This window comes from Centruroides sculpturatus, unplaced genomic scaffold (genome assembly GCF_000671375.1).
Source record: "Centruroides sculpturatus isolate CEXI.00-Female unplaced genomic scaffold, Cexi_2.0 scaffold1082, whole genome shotgun sequence".
Taxonomy (NCBI): domain Eukaryota; kingdom Metazoa; phylum Arthropoda; class Arachnida; order Scorpiones; family Buthidae; genus Centruroides; species Centruroides sculpturatus.
This window is the reverse complement of record NW_019385300.1, coordinates 99,872-115,704: the sequence shown is the minus strand read 5'-3', so window position 1 is coordinate 115,704 and position 15,833 is coordinate 99,872.

The window sequence follows — 15,833 nt, the reverse complement described above, 5'->3', positions numbered from 1 at the left end:
GAGAACATAGATAGATAAGTGAAAGCCAAAATATATATCTATATGCTATGAAAGTTGGCCCCAGTTAAAAAATTTTCTGAATTTTGTTCTTCTTTAAACAATAAGTTACTTTCATTTGTGACATATTACAGTTTAAAGTACTCGCTCGAAGTTAAACTACTTCGAGAATATCGTCTCGAGTTATTCGATGTTACCGATATACTGTAGTTATAATTTCAGAAAATTGTTTTACATTGACACAACTCTAATTTATAACTTTTACGATACGTTTTATTTTTTCAGATCCATCCAAGGAAGATGTGATAAAGTTTTCTACACCTGTTCGTATAATTTTTATTGCTTAACAATAATTATTCATAATTTTAATGATTTCTTAATATTTTTAGGATTTTACAAGTGATCTTGCGATTTCTCCGAATGAAATACATAAATATATAGTATTTCCTTTTTCCACCCTCTGTGAATACAAGAAATTCAGGTAAGAAATGAAAAAACAATTTTGTAATAACATATGTGTTTTAGTAATAAATAACCATAACAGTACTTAATTTAGTAATACATACAACAGCTATATTAAATAACAATTATTAACATGCATATTATTTTTTTAAATATAGATGTTATATAAGTTATATCACTATATTCGTCAACATAAAAAATTTCGAAAACTAAACCAATTATAAATGTTTAGGGCAGAATAATATAATTGTTAGTTTTCGTTTATATACAGATTTTTTTGTAATATATTTAACCCGAAGAAAGAAAAGCTAACTTCATTATAATTAGAATTCATTTCTTCTATTTTTTTAACACTTTGCAGTGTAGAGGACGGTGCTACGTTAACTACAGTAACCTTTCCTAACAGTCTAAGAAAGTGTTACATAACAGACGAATTACAAGAAATAGTAAAATAGTGTTTTTGAACAAATATCAATTGATCGAACACCGTTCGTTGAATCAAAAGAATCGTAAAATTTTTTCGAAATAAAAAAAATGTATGTATATGTCTAACCTAGTGTAACAGTATTCGTGTTATTTTTTTAAAATAAATACACTAAATTATCACAAGTAAAATATAATACAAAATTCCGGTTATATCATCGCATTTGAAACTGTTATGCGTTTCCATTCTTTCTAAACTGTCGTGACTCAACTGCTTTCAGTAAAAAAAATTGTATTATCTCTTGTCTTTTAATTTCAAATATCACTTTTATATAATTAAAAATTAAAATTACTGTAAACAAAACTATAAATTCTTGACGTAAGTTCCTTAAATCACCCGATATCAATAATATTCTTATGTTACATTCCAACGGATTAAATCGTTATTTGAATAAATATAAAAATAAAAAGAAATTGGCATTCCAAAATAGTAAATAGGTTTATCACACTTTTGTCTTATTTTTTAAAAATAATTTTTTGTAATTTATCTTTTCTTAGAGCCATGTAGGTATTTGTGACATCCATAAAATATTACTCTTTTATATTAAACTAATTTTCATATTATAATATAGGTGTGAATTTGCCAAACTGAATAAAACTGACTTCGTTGATTCTCTGGAACAACTAAAAAATGGGGTATGTTAAACAATTCGTATTTACATGAAATTTAATATATTCTATAATTTATTTGTTTAAGTGTAACCTAATGAAAATACCTTCATTAAATTTATCGAAAGAAAAAACTAATAATAATTAATTATCGCCGGTTTATTATTAAATAGCGTAATTTTTTCACTTTTAGACGAGAGGAAATTTATTAATGCTAATCTTTATATTGTCCGAAAAAAACTAAATTTAATTTATTACATTTCTTCACTACTGATTTATAAATTATAAACGATTCATTAAATTTATCGAAAGAAAAAACTAATAATAATTAATTATCGCCGGTTTATTATTAAATAGCGTAATTTTTTCACTTTTAGACGAGAGGAAATTTATTAATGCTAATCTTTATATTGTCCGAAAAAAACTAAATTTAATTTATTACATTTCTTCACTACTGATTTATAAATTATAAACGAAAAAATTAATTCATCGTATATAACATTTTCATGAAATTAGAACAAATATATATTTTGTTAAATTACTTTAATTATACGTTGGTATATTTACTTGCTGAGCAGTTGTTCACAACTAAATAAATTTATTAAGTAATGTTATTTAATAGTGTGCTACTTTCTGTGTCAATTGTAATTGATTTATTTTAAAATAGTTTTAAATTTATCGAAAAGAGCATTACAATGATAAAATCAGATTTTGAATTGAGTCCAAAATATTACAAAGAAAATAATTAAGAAATCTTTATCTATTCCTTCTCCGTGCATTATAACTCCATCGGTAGATACTGTGTATCTTTAAAGGCTGTTTCCAGACAATTTGTTTACTCGAAAATATGTGTTACCGATTAGTGACAGGCCAACGAAAGAATTTTATGTTTTTTTTTTTGAGAAATGAAAATACTCAAGAACACTACACGATGCCAGTAGTGGCAGTTGTTTCATTACGAAGCTGCTTAGAAGTTTTTCGTGCAATTAACTACCGATGTTCAGTAATTCTTCTCTTAATGTATCTTGTAATGTAAGAGAAAACTATAGTATTTTTCAGAAAAAAGATTCGGGAAGGAAGTTCTTCTGACGCAGACGCGAGTTTGTCAGCTCTTGGATAATCGCGAAGTTTTTCGTGGATTACGTATCTTTACTTAAGTGTGTAGTATCGTTGGATTTGTATTGATGTGTAGAATGTGATGATGTCATCAGTTTGAGTGTGGGGTTGAAATTTCTGCAGCTGCGAAGAGTCGAAGTAGTGCAAGTTCGTAGATCGTTCATTTGGACATTGGTGGCCGATCTTTCAAAACTGAAAATAACCGTTTATTTTACACCCGGTGGTGACTACTGTCTGAAAATTTTGAGTCGTAAAGCCCGTATTAGGTGAGGTTTAGTGATTTTTTTATACCCAGTGTGGGCGGTGTTTAAAGATCTGTATCGGCCCAATTTTAGTGATTTTTTAAATTTGAAAGTACTGTCTTAAAAGGATATTTTCAGCATAGATATTTAAAAATTTGGGAATATTCCCTCAATTAGTTATTATTATAAAACGATTGTAGTTTTTGAAACTTTTGCCTTATTGGAATAATTTTCAACTTTTGGCGGTAGTTGTCATTGCTACGGCCGTGTTCTCATAGCGACAATATTTAACATTTTCCGCGGGTGGAAATCTGAAGACCTCGCTGAATAAAGAAAAAGTCTGATTTTTTACTCGCTTGTTCTGGGAAAGCGACTGCCTACCTTCTTGTGGCGAGGCCCGCTATTTGGTAGTGTGGCTTCTAAGCCACCATCAGTGGGAACACGGGCGGCGCTAACCCGTGTTTCCGAAGAAAAGAAGGTAGATTGGCTCGAATCTGAGCATTAGAAATTATTCCCCTTTCTTTGCAAGTCAGCGAGATGCGGGGCAGGATGCAACATTCAGCACTGCTAAGCAGTTTGAAGCTGAACTGCTATAATATTTGAAAGCTAATTCCAGATCGACGATAAGTTCGAAGGGCAACATCTCGCAGATTATGGGAAAGGTTTCGAGGATAATAGATTTATTGTCTGGAAGAGATGATATCTACAAGATAGTATCGATACAGTATAAAGGATAAACTGAATGAAATTAACAGTAATGAAGTATGAAAAATTGGAAGATCTTTTGCTTAAATAGTGGCAAGTGTTCCATTGGTAAATAAAAAGATGGTTGAATTACGAAAACTTGTTATTGTGTAACCTATTGAGGCTGTCGAAGACGCAGAACAGACTAAGAAGATAATAAAGGGTAACATTAAGCCCCATCTTTTAAAAATTGAGATTAAAGGTTTAAAAAAATTAAGGAATGGTGCATTGGCAATTGAGCTTGATCAGAAAGAAGACAAAGAAACACTACAGAAGGCAGTAGAGATGATCTCTGGCATGATAGCGAAGGAGCCAAAAAAAAATTTCCGAAGGTGCCCAAGGAAATAAACAAAATGGAACTGTCGAAGTATATATATGAACAGAATGAGAATATGTCAGATCTCTATAAAGAGCTAAAAGAGTTTAATTAAGATTTTATAGTTAGGTTTGCCTTGGGAGGAAGGGACAGAACTACCACCAGTTGGGTGGTAGACGTGGAGCGTAAGACACGGAATGAATTATAAGAATAAAAAAGTTAAATGTGCAGTGGGTGAGGTGCCCAGTTGAAAATTTTGAACCAATAGTACAATGTTTCAATTGCTGTAAAATGGGTCATTTTGCCCGTGAATGTAAACAAGAGACTTTCACCTGCAGTCAATGTGGGCAGGTACACAAGTACTTGTATAAGGATTGTCCGAACAGGAATACAATAAGAATGTGTACAAATTGCAAAAATGAAAACCAAACAGATCCGAGACATAACGCCTTGGACAGAAAGTGTCCTATAGTCGAAAGGATTAAAGCAATTACAACAAGTAGAACAGATTATGGAAATGAACATTATTGAGAGAAGTGAAGAGATCACTGTAGTTCAAGCGAATCTGCAAAAGGCAGTAGCGGTAACCTCAGAGATAAATAAATAGCTGAAAAAAGCTGAGATTGCATTAATTCAAGAACCATATTCGGTTAAAGGCAAAGTGGCTAGTTTAAGTAGAAGGCTTCAAGTCATTAAGGCTACGGCAGAGAGGCATTTGGCAATAGTGGTTATCTCTAATTCTAATATTGATATCCTTTTTCATAAGGATATAAGTGTGACCGTAGGGTCCGTGTCTCTTTGACACCACGTCAGGATGTGACACCACCGAGTCTCGCAGGCTCGAAAATCGCGACTTTACGTCACGCGAGTGGTAGCGGGTGAGCGGTTGAATTCGAAGTAGAGGTGAGGAGAGAGACGAGGAAGTGACTCACTCGAACTCCATATTAGCTAACAAATAACTATTTTAATAAGAACCAAAGACAATACAAAGATATCGGGCATATTATCGGGCTTAATTATACTAGGCTGTTGAGAGAGAAAGTTTACAACCGAATCGCAGGTTGATAAATATTTTTCCTCTAGGTCGCAAATCTGTAGTATGATGACACTGTTGACGCCGATCGAATGTTCGATAGATGGATTCCGGTCTTGTCTGTTAATAGGAGCACTACGATGTGATGACACGGAATTGGGGATGATATCTTTAAAAAGGCACGATCTTCGTCACGGGTTGAATTCTGGAATCTTGGTCACGGTATTAATTCTTGAGGACGACTTTGGTGGACTGACTTTGGTGGACGGACTTTGGAAGACGACTTACCTCGGATGTTTTTCCGTTTTCTCTTGTTATTCCTCTTGGGTATTTTCCATGAGGTCAGGTGGTTGTTGTTAATGGTTTGGTGTCTAATATGGGCACTCTATCGAAAGTTCCGGGTGACACATCGCTGACTAGCTAAATCCTCTTCAACAAAGAACCAACTACGTGAAAAATAAATTTTATGGCTTTTTAGCCTTACGCTCGAATTTAAATGATTGAATGTTTCAATAATTAAAATTTAAAATAACACTTTATTAAGGGTCTGTTCTTCCCTCACATAAGTAATTATAAATGGGTATGTTGTGAGATAATCGTTTTTGGTCAGAGGATTATAATTGTGAGTATATACCGCCTGTTCGGAGAAGAGATATTTGACATTTATAACAGCATTGAAAGGATAATGCAAAAGTTTACAGGACAGGCCATTATTATAGAAAAAGACTTTAATGTCTACTCTCCAGTCTGAAGAGACCCATTGCTGGATACTGAGGCCGACGAATTTCTAGATTTTTTAGCAGTGCAAGAGCTGCATGTGGTTAATGATCCGGCATCGCCTCCAACGTTTGTTAGGCCTAGAAGACAATGTTAGATCGACTTAACGATGTGTAATAGTAAAGGTCTAAAATAAATAGTTGAATGGGAGGTTAAAAGGAAAATGTGGAATTGGGAGCATGATAATAAAATTGAAGAGGTTCAGTTTGGGTTTCGGGCTCAAAGGTCGACAGAGGACGCAATAAATAAAGTTGTGAAAGATATAAGAGAAGTAGTGCAGGGAGCCAAATATGCAGTAGCTATAACCTTAGACATTAAAGGTGCTTTTGACACTGCTTGTTAAGAACTGATTCTCCACCACTTAAAAGACTAACAATTGTCGAATGAATCTATATTATCTCGTAGAGGATTACTTTAAAGGGCGGAAAGCGAAGTATAATTCTAATTATTTAAATGTGGAGAAGGTACTAGAAAAAGGGTGCCTGCAGGGCTCAATATCCGGGCCCAGTTTTCGGATATTTCAATTTTATAGTATAATTAGGAAAATATTAAGGAGATGAGTTCGATGCACGGCATATGCTGATTACATAATGATAATTTGCTCTAGTCATTCTCGTAGAAACATAAAGATGGAGTGTGGAAGCCTACTGAAACATGTAGATCAGTGGGGTAAAGAGGCCAAGTTGGTATTTAATCCACAAAAGACAAAACACATGATATTCGCAAAGGACTTTACCTCGGCTTTGCTGAAGAGGTCGCCAATTATAAGGATGAGGAATGAAAAGATTCAGGTGGTGAATAACATGAAATACGTGGGTGTAATTATCGATAACAGGTTTAAAAAATGTAATATAATTTATAATAAATTGGCTCAGGTTGCTTATGGAACTGGCGGCTCAAGTCAGAAGCAATGGATGCTATATACGATGGAATATTTATACCAATAATAACTTATGCAGCTTCGGTGTGGAGTGATAAGGTCAGAAATACAAATCAGATGAGGTGCCTTAGGCAGGCTCAAAGGACTACTTTTCTAAAGCTTACAAGGTGTTTTAAGACTACATCTACGAAGGCTCTTATGTTGTTGGCGGGAAAAGCGCCTATTGAATTAATAATAGAAGAAAGAGCTCAGAGGTATTGGCTAAAGAAAGGCAGAGAGGATAACAGAATGAAAGTGTAGGGTTAAGGCTGTGGCGAATGACCTAATTAAAACTGATATATATACGGACGGCTTTAAGTCTGATTCAGGCACTGGGCCCGCACTCGTAGTTTATGAGCATAATGAAAAAATTCATAGTGACAAAGTTACATTTGAAGCATATTGCTCCAATGTACAAGCTGAGTTATTGGCCATAGACAAAGCTGTTGAATGGTGTATAAAACATGAACGGAAAGAAGGTGTCTGTATTAATACAGATAGTCGCAGCGCTTTTCAGGTCCTTAGTAACCGTAAATGTAAACATCAGCAGGTCTTTAGTATTCAGACAAAACTCAGAGAACATGATCTAATAGACAAGTTTTATTTTAAATGAGTGCACATGTCGGTATATATGGGAAGGTACGGGCCGATTTCCTGGCCAATAAAGCAGCCACTGGTAATGAAAAAGTGTTTAACACAATTCCACAGTCTTGGGGAAAGGAGGAATTAAAAAGTAAAATTATAGAAAAATGGCAACAAATTTGGACAAATGGTATAAAAGGGAGGAAAACCTTCGACTTACTTCCAAATATTGATGAAAGACTCTTCCATCTTAAGTGGTTTGAGAGAGAGCGTGAACTTATGATTTCTCTTTCGGGACAAGATGGCCTTGAAGAATATAGGAGCAGGTTTCATTTGAATGAACAAAATTAATGTGTGTGTGGAGAGGAGATTGAGACTTTGGACCACCTTATTTATAATTGTTTGGAATGAACATCTGAAAGACATTATTTTGAAATAGTTGTATTGGAAGAAAGGTTACGCTGGCCTTGTTGTGTGTACCAATTAATCAGGAACAAACAGACGTATAGGCAGCTTGTTTCCTTTTGTAAAAAGATCATACAGAGCAGAGCAGCTCGGGTTAGATTCTAATAAATTTTCCTAAGCAAGTTGTTCAGTGGTTTTTTTATTATTATTTTTATTTATTTATTTATGTTTTTTATTTTTATATTTTATTTTGTTTTTTTTATGTTTTTTATAATTGTATTTAAAGTATAAGTTATTGTAAAGAATATTGTATTTAAGCCCTGTTATGCAAAAGCAATGCGGGAAAAGACTAATCTTCATTAGGGGAAATTATGATTTCCATTGAATGTATGTATACGTGCACGTTTGTATATATACTGTTTAAACAGTGCACAAGACTGTTTTGTGTTTTGTGATTTTGTGATTTGTGAACTATCAAATAATAATAATAATAATAATAATAAGGTATTTTTCGGATGTCAAAGTATTTCAGTTCGAAAATTTTCGTCTGAAAAAAGGATAATAAATGTGAGGGACAACTAAAAAATATGATACAGAAGAAATGCGACTAATTTCAAAGTAGAAAGCGTATATTTTACATTAAATAAATAAAAAAAATTGCAGCCTCGCATTGTAACAATGTTAAAATAAACATTTTCTCGTCAAATATAAATTACTTTTATTTCCTCTTTACGAATGCATCAGCAATAATATAATTATTATCACTTCGAAAAATATCAATATTACGTTTTAACAGAACGCCGACATCACCGACCTGCCCCAGTTCATTAATGCTGATATGACTGATGTTGTAGAGTTTACTCCAGTTAACACGTTTTTCCCTTTGCACTTCGTCATTAAAAACAAGAATTTAGAACTTTCCTGGAAATCACTAATTTCTCCTTTTTCTTTTTTGGTAAGTAACGCTTAAAAATTTAATTGATACAAAATTTTTAATGTTATTTCAAACACACAAAAACCTTTCATTTAAAGGTGTGGCTGGCCATTTTTTTCTGTACTTTGGTCGCTGGAATACTCATATTTATAATACTCAGTTACGACAGATCAACAGATGACAATAACAAGGGTTGGAATAAAAGAAGATTCGTTTGGTTTTTGTTCGGAACTTTTATCAATCAAGGTAAGTATCAACGTATTACAAGACAATACTTTCATTTAAAAACTTTATTTGGTGCTAATTATCTTCTTCGTTTTTATTTCAGGAGCCGATTTGAAAGTGATTAGACGCTCACCCTCTAGACTGGCCTTGGTCTTCTGGATGCTTCCAGTTTTGATCATATGTTGGGGTTATGGTGGAACGTTAACTTCGTTCATGATTACGAAGGAAAAACAGTCATTGCCGAAAACGTTCGAAGAATTAGCATTAGCTGTCCAAAAAGGAGAATTTACTTGTACTGCACCTCTTACCCCGAATGTGATTAGCTTTTTTAAGGTAAGTTGCTGTTCGTAAATGCCTAAAAAATATTTCACGTAAAATATTTCAAATTTTTTTATAAATACAGTAAAATCCGTCAAGTGTAAACAGATATATTTAGGTAGAGTTATTGAAGTTGTGGGTTCTTCGCAGCTTTAAAAGTGCGTTAATTGCTTGATTAAAAATTCAGAAATATAAATTTGCTTTTATATTAACAATTTATTTTTATTGTGTAATTTGAAGGTAACATTTTATTTCAGAAAAATGATATTTGACTTGCAAAAAACGAAAAACTAATAATTTTGATGCATTTATATGAGTATTTACTGTCTTTAATTTGTTTTTTTCTATTTTAATTGTGTTATTTTTATTTGTTTCCTCAGTAAGATATTATTTTAACAAGTGAAATATCCAATTTCATAAACACTTTTTTGAAATAAATGCAACAGGTCTGCTAAAAATTCTGCGGCAAATGTTTAAATTTTCGCTTTTTTTGACAATAAGAATTCGTAATCTGGTCATATTTCCTTCAACAGAAAACAATCAAGGAGAACCGAGGCTTTTTACTGTAGAGTGTTAAACCTAGTTAAGTAATTGCGTAAATATCTTTTGTGAAATTACGTGACCCGGAAATATATTGCAGGAAGCATTGTAATCAGTGAAAAAAGTGAGGTTAGTTCTGATGGTTGCTAATGTAATTGCTTCACTTAAAAAAAAAAGAGAAAAAATTTTTCAAACAATCAATGTGTACGGGTTCCGTGATTGTCTCGATTGATTTAGCTCTTAGTAATGCGATGGAAAACGGTTATTTTCTTTTCTGAAAAAAAAAAAAACAAAATTCTAAGAACACATCCATTAGCTAGAAATGCATCTACTTTTTTTTGTAGAAAAACTGACAGGTCATCTATGGCAATACCAGGTTTAATTCCTATGGAAAATAGGTGGATATTTCTGGTGAAATCAGTAAAGGCAAATAAAAAGCAATATGATAACACGATTATTTAAATCATCGAGAAATGGTAATAAAATTCCTCAAAACTTTTTTTAACACTTGATTGAATTAACGACAGATTTCAAACGTAAACAAATGACGATATTTTGGTTATTATTTTTCATAAATATTTTTGCAAATTACATTATTTGTTTATTATTCACAATCGATTATATAATTATTAAACATTTGAAAAAACTCTTTGTCATTAAAATCATTATAATGTTTATATTAGAAAGCTTTGTGTTTAAATATAAAAGCACAGTGTAATATTTAAAATGAAATTCGGCCATAATCCATTTCGCCATCTGAAATATATTTTACATACCAAATGTACAGTTCTTATTATTAAATAACACACCTTACAGATGAACAAAGACTTTTACAAGAGATATCTTTATTACACGAAAGTAATTCAAATTTAAAATTACTTTATTCAAATAATATAAATTTCGATTATTAAAATTCGGCATTTAGAGAATCGGACATAAAACGGTAATTTTTTACGTCAGAAATCGGACTAAGTTGATGGCGTAGAAATTAAAAACTAATTCCAAAACCCAGAAAGAAAAATCATATATTGTAAAATATGTCGATAATCGGGATGTTTCGTTGAATCTTCGACAATCTAATCGAAAGAGATTACTACGAAAGAGATTACATCAACTACGGCTTATGGACGGTATTTAATAGAAGGAAGTTTGAGTAATTTCAGATTGTCGCGTACAAGTTTTGAAACATGAAAGTCACGTTGGGTTTCACTACTCTTCGAAAACTAACTCGAAGAGGAGAATCAAGTCAATTATGTAGAAGTGAAAATGTGTATTTAGCTTGTTTCATGAAATTGTCTTTTTTAAAATGCCAGTAATGCATTCGAAATATTGTGTCGTGACTGTATAAAACAATTTATATTAAACTTTTAAATAACCTTTATTTTCAGAATTCAAAACTTGATTATTTGAAAATTTTATATAAAGAGATTTCAAGCAATGATATCATTTATACACACGATTTGCTTCACAACGGTAACGACGAATCCTTCGATTACACTCGTGTAGCATACATTTATAATACGGGTCTCATAAAAATTTCCGATTTCGAAATCGCCATGGATGTGACAGTGTCTGACGATGTGTTACTTTCCATGCCGTCAACATTTGTTATGAGAAAAGGATTTCCCCATAAAAAATATTTCAATGAACTGTAAGTTCTATTTTACGTATACGAAATCTTAGATTAAAAATTTCGTAATTAATCTTTATATTTATTTCAGAATGTACAATGTATTCGAAAGTGGCGTTCAAGATCATTATATAGAAGTTGGCGATTGGAACAATCCGGTTGTGAAATATATTAAGGAGATAGCTGCTATGAGTAGAGAACCTGAGTCTGATGTTGACCCCTTGGTTTTAAGAAATTTATATGGAGCCTTCGCAATTCTTGTTATCGGTTACCTTCTGTCGTTCGTCTGCTTCCTTGTCGAATTAATAATTGGAAAAATGTTGAAAAGATTTCAAATTTAAATTTCACTCAATTATATCATTAACTGTTGTCGTTCAAAATGTTTTCTTTCGTGTTAAATATATAATTTATTAATCAATAATATTCACTTTCTTCTTTTATCTTTTTTGTTTTTTCCATGTAATCAAATCTTTGATTTATCGAAAGTTTTGCGTTTGGTTTTAGATATTCTATAATTTTTTTCATATTAATTAAGAAATTACATTTTGATGTTTTGTAATTTTATATTCTGTAAACCGTCGTGTTAAAATTATCTTATAAAATAAAACTGTTCACCTGTAAACTTAATCCCAATATTATATTTTAAAAATGATTATAAATCATTTATTAGAGTAGATACAAGTTTTACAAAATGATATTCGAATCAATAATTAATATTAATTTTCACAGCCATAATTTTAAATTCCCTATTTCTATCATATAATTCTACTAATATAATTGATTTTAGTTTACTTTTTATATATCTTGAGCATCGACGCTTACATTTCTCCTTTGAAATTCTGTTATAAATATTAACTATTTATAAATTAATTTGTTACTTCGTTCAGAGTAGAGTAGCGCGTAAATTCATTTCAATGTCGTTAAAAAGCGTATTGAGTTTTAGAATGTGGGATGAGGTGAAAGCTAAATTTATTAAAACTGAACGAAATATTTAAATATCTAATCAGTAGTTCGCGTAGTTTATAATCAACAGAAAGTGTGTTGTTTTTTAAAAATTGCAATCACAGCGACATGCTTCGACATTAGTTGTAAGATGCTTTCAATATGTGATTTGTTGAAAAATGTTTAAGAGTATAATTTTTTTTTTGTCTCACTTTTTTGGTCAAATATTATATCATAATATGACGAAATAAAATGATTTCTTATTTATAATAAACCCCATTTATAGACGCCTACCTTTATAATTATAAATGTGGACCGCTTGTATGTAGTGCAAACATAATACGGGCAGTTTGAAATGTTTATTTTGATCAAATGAAATACGTAGAATATTTTTTAATAGATAAAAGCAGCCTTAAAATAATTTTTTATAATAAAAACAACAATAATCTGAAAAGGGTAAGGCTTTCTATTGGCCTTTATATTCTATCTTGGTCATGGAAAAAAATCAGTCATAATGGAATGGTGCCGTTAAATATATTTCTAGTTTATTCAGATCGCAAAACGATAAGTGCTTTTTTGTAGTAAGATTGATTACACACACACACACATACACACATATATATATTATATATATACAGGGTGTATCAAAATGACTCTTTAAAAATTTGCGGAATTGTAGAGGATGAAATTTTGAACGTTTTGATATCAGGAACCTATAGTCGGAAATGAGATATAAAGTGTCTACAGCGGTAGGAAATGCTTGCCTGCTCTTCACTTTGGTAGCTACCTTTCCGTCCATTGACCTCATATTATTGCTACGGATGGAAGACTGTAAACACACAAGTACAGTGGGCTAACTAAGCCTGTGTACAGGACGTTGTGTACTTAGTGCTTGTCGTCCTTCAGGTCATCCCTCGCATCCACTGGCTCTGTGCTGTAAACAAACACACAACAAGTCAACGTGAGTCGCATGTGTAGGCAACATCTGTAGGAACAATTTATGAGGTTACGGAGCGCATCTTTACAGCATTTAATACAATCAGAGGGGAGCGTGGCATCTTACAGAGGGTCAGAAAAAACATGGTTCGTCGTTGCACAGTATGTAACGAAGTTGGTGGTCGTCATATTTAACATTTACTCTAAAGTAGTGTAGCCACTGATTCAATATATAGTTTGATTGATCTCTATTTTTTTGTCAATAAAACTTGTCATAAATACTGTGTTCTGCTGTTTCATTTAGCATATCGACCGCATAGAGCGTGCAAAGTGCAAAGTGCAAAGTGCTGTAGAAACTTTATATCACATTTCCGGCTATAGGTTCCTGATATCAAAACGTTCAAAATTTTATCCTCTACAATCCTGCAAATTTTTAAAACAACATTCTGATACATTCTGTATATATATTATATAAACATTATAGTCAGTGCTGGCCCGAGGCAAATTTAAGGATGGAGCGAAATCCTATTATGGCGCCCTGGCATTGAACCTCGCCCACGAACTCGACCCACTCGCGTCTTAATAGAAAACGCCATTCACATACTGGCCACACGTTTGCAATTAGAATATTGGAAAGTGAAATAAATATTTTTCCTTTAATTTTCTGTACCACTGAGGCACTCCCTGAGACTTAGCGCCTGGAACGGCTGCTCCGTTCGCTTTATGGTAAAGCCGGCTATGATTATAGCACTTTGTAGCATTGTTTAACCGTTTATTTGTTTAACATTAGTAAGTGATTACAAAATATTTATAAATTATTGCAATTATTTTTAAAGAAACAATATTTTTTGTACATTTCTGTTTCAATCAAACGTCGCTACGTTTCTGGTAATGTATATCGCAACACTGATTTATAAATTTTATTTAAAACTTATAAAATAGATTTGCTGTGCCAATCGCTCAAACCTTTTCTTGTAATTTTCCAAAATAAATGATATTAAATGGAACACAATCGGGTCTGTCAGAGGAAGAAAATTTGCTGTACATCCCTGGTTAACGAGAATCGATTTACTAAGTATTTTTTACGTGTATGTACACCCACACATAAACGCTTCTCTCAGCAGTATGTACAGAAAATAGCCTTACAGATGTAATTATTTGACGTTGTCAGTTTGTACCTAATCTTCGATTGAAAAATAGTAATACAGTATTTATAATTGGGGGAGAAAATAAAAGTTAAAAATATTCTATGCAATTGAGCTTCTTTCTGGTTAACTGAAACTTCTTAAGCATTTGCTAATGTCGCCTATGAGCGAGGCCAGCACAAAACAAAGCATAAGAAACCTGAACGCTTGCAATATCCTGTAACGAAAAACTTGAAGTAAACGTAATTTTTTTCATCAGCAGGATTCCGGTTTTAAACAAATTCATTTTCGAAGTTATTGTGTCAAGCTGGAATGTTAATTATGCTTACTTCACTATCGATCTAGTGCAACTTCCTACTATTGTGAACAAATAGTAGCACTATCTATTTTACACAAAAACAGTTACAATCTATATATATAATCGAGACGAGTTGATAACAATAATAATAATAATCAGCGCAGAGCCTAAACAGTTAGGAGTTGGAAGCTGAAATTTGGTACACAGTTAGGGTACGTCACGAAAACGCACACTAAGAAGGGATTTTTCGAAATGCTCCCCCTGGGGGGAGAGGGACAGAATTAAGCTTAACACTTCCATCAACAATGGAAGTGTTAAGTAACAACGAAAGTGTTAAGTAACAATGGAAGTTTTAAGTAACAATAAAATTTTAAGTAACAATAAAAGTGTCAACAATGAAAGTGTTACGTAACAATGGAATTGTTAAGAGAAAGCGACGTGCAAGACGCAGATGCAGTTTTTTTCGTTTTTGCGGGAAATCGAACATATTTTTAGACCCATCTAAAAATTCTCTAATTAGTCTGGAAAGAAGGGGACCCAATTCTTGCATTCTGTGAAAACGGGTAAGGTTTACTGTAACGTAATCATCTTTATCTTAGTTATCGTTACTTTTGCCCGAGCAACGCCGGGCCCACCTGCTAGTAAATAGATAAAATGTAAACATTTATTATAGACCGTAACACTTTTTTGCTTGTTGTCAGCATTATAACTTTTATTAACTTATTGTTATCACGATCATTTCGATTACGCTTTATTCGGTTCACTATGTGTGTTAAAATTCATGTATTTACATATCAATATTATTGGTGTAAATAATGATTAATAAAGCACAGTTTTAAATCTTACTCGAGTTTGTTTGTTACTAATTACATCTGATGCGCAATATTACGGTAAAGATATTTGTAGAGTAGAAATATTACAACCGGATAATTTTCTGATTAATATAATAATTACTAATTGTTGAAACCTAATCTATTTAGACTAAACGTACAGTCAACCCTCCCTATAAGACAGTAGATACGTTCCATTCTTTAGGAATCCGATTTCTTACGAGTCCTTCCAATCACAGCCCGACACGTGTCAAGTTTACGGACTACGGCTGATTGAAAGGTTTTCTTCCATAAAATTAATCGATTCTAGACTAATCCGACTCAACATTTCCAAAATACGTATATTTTTG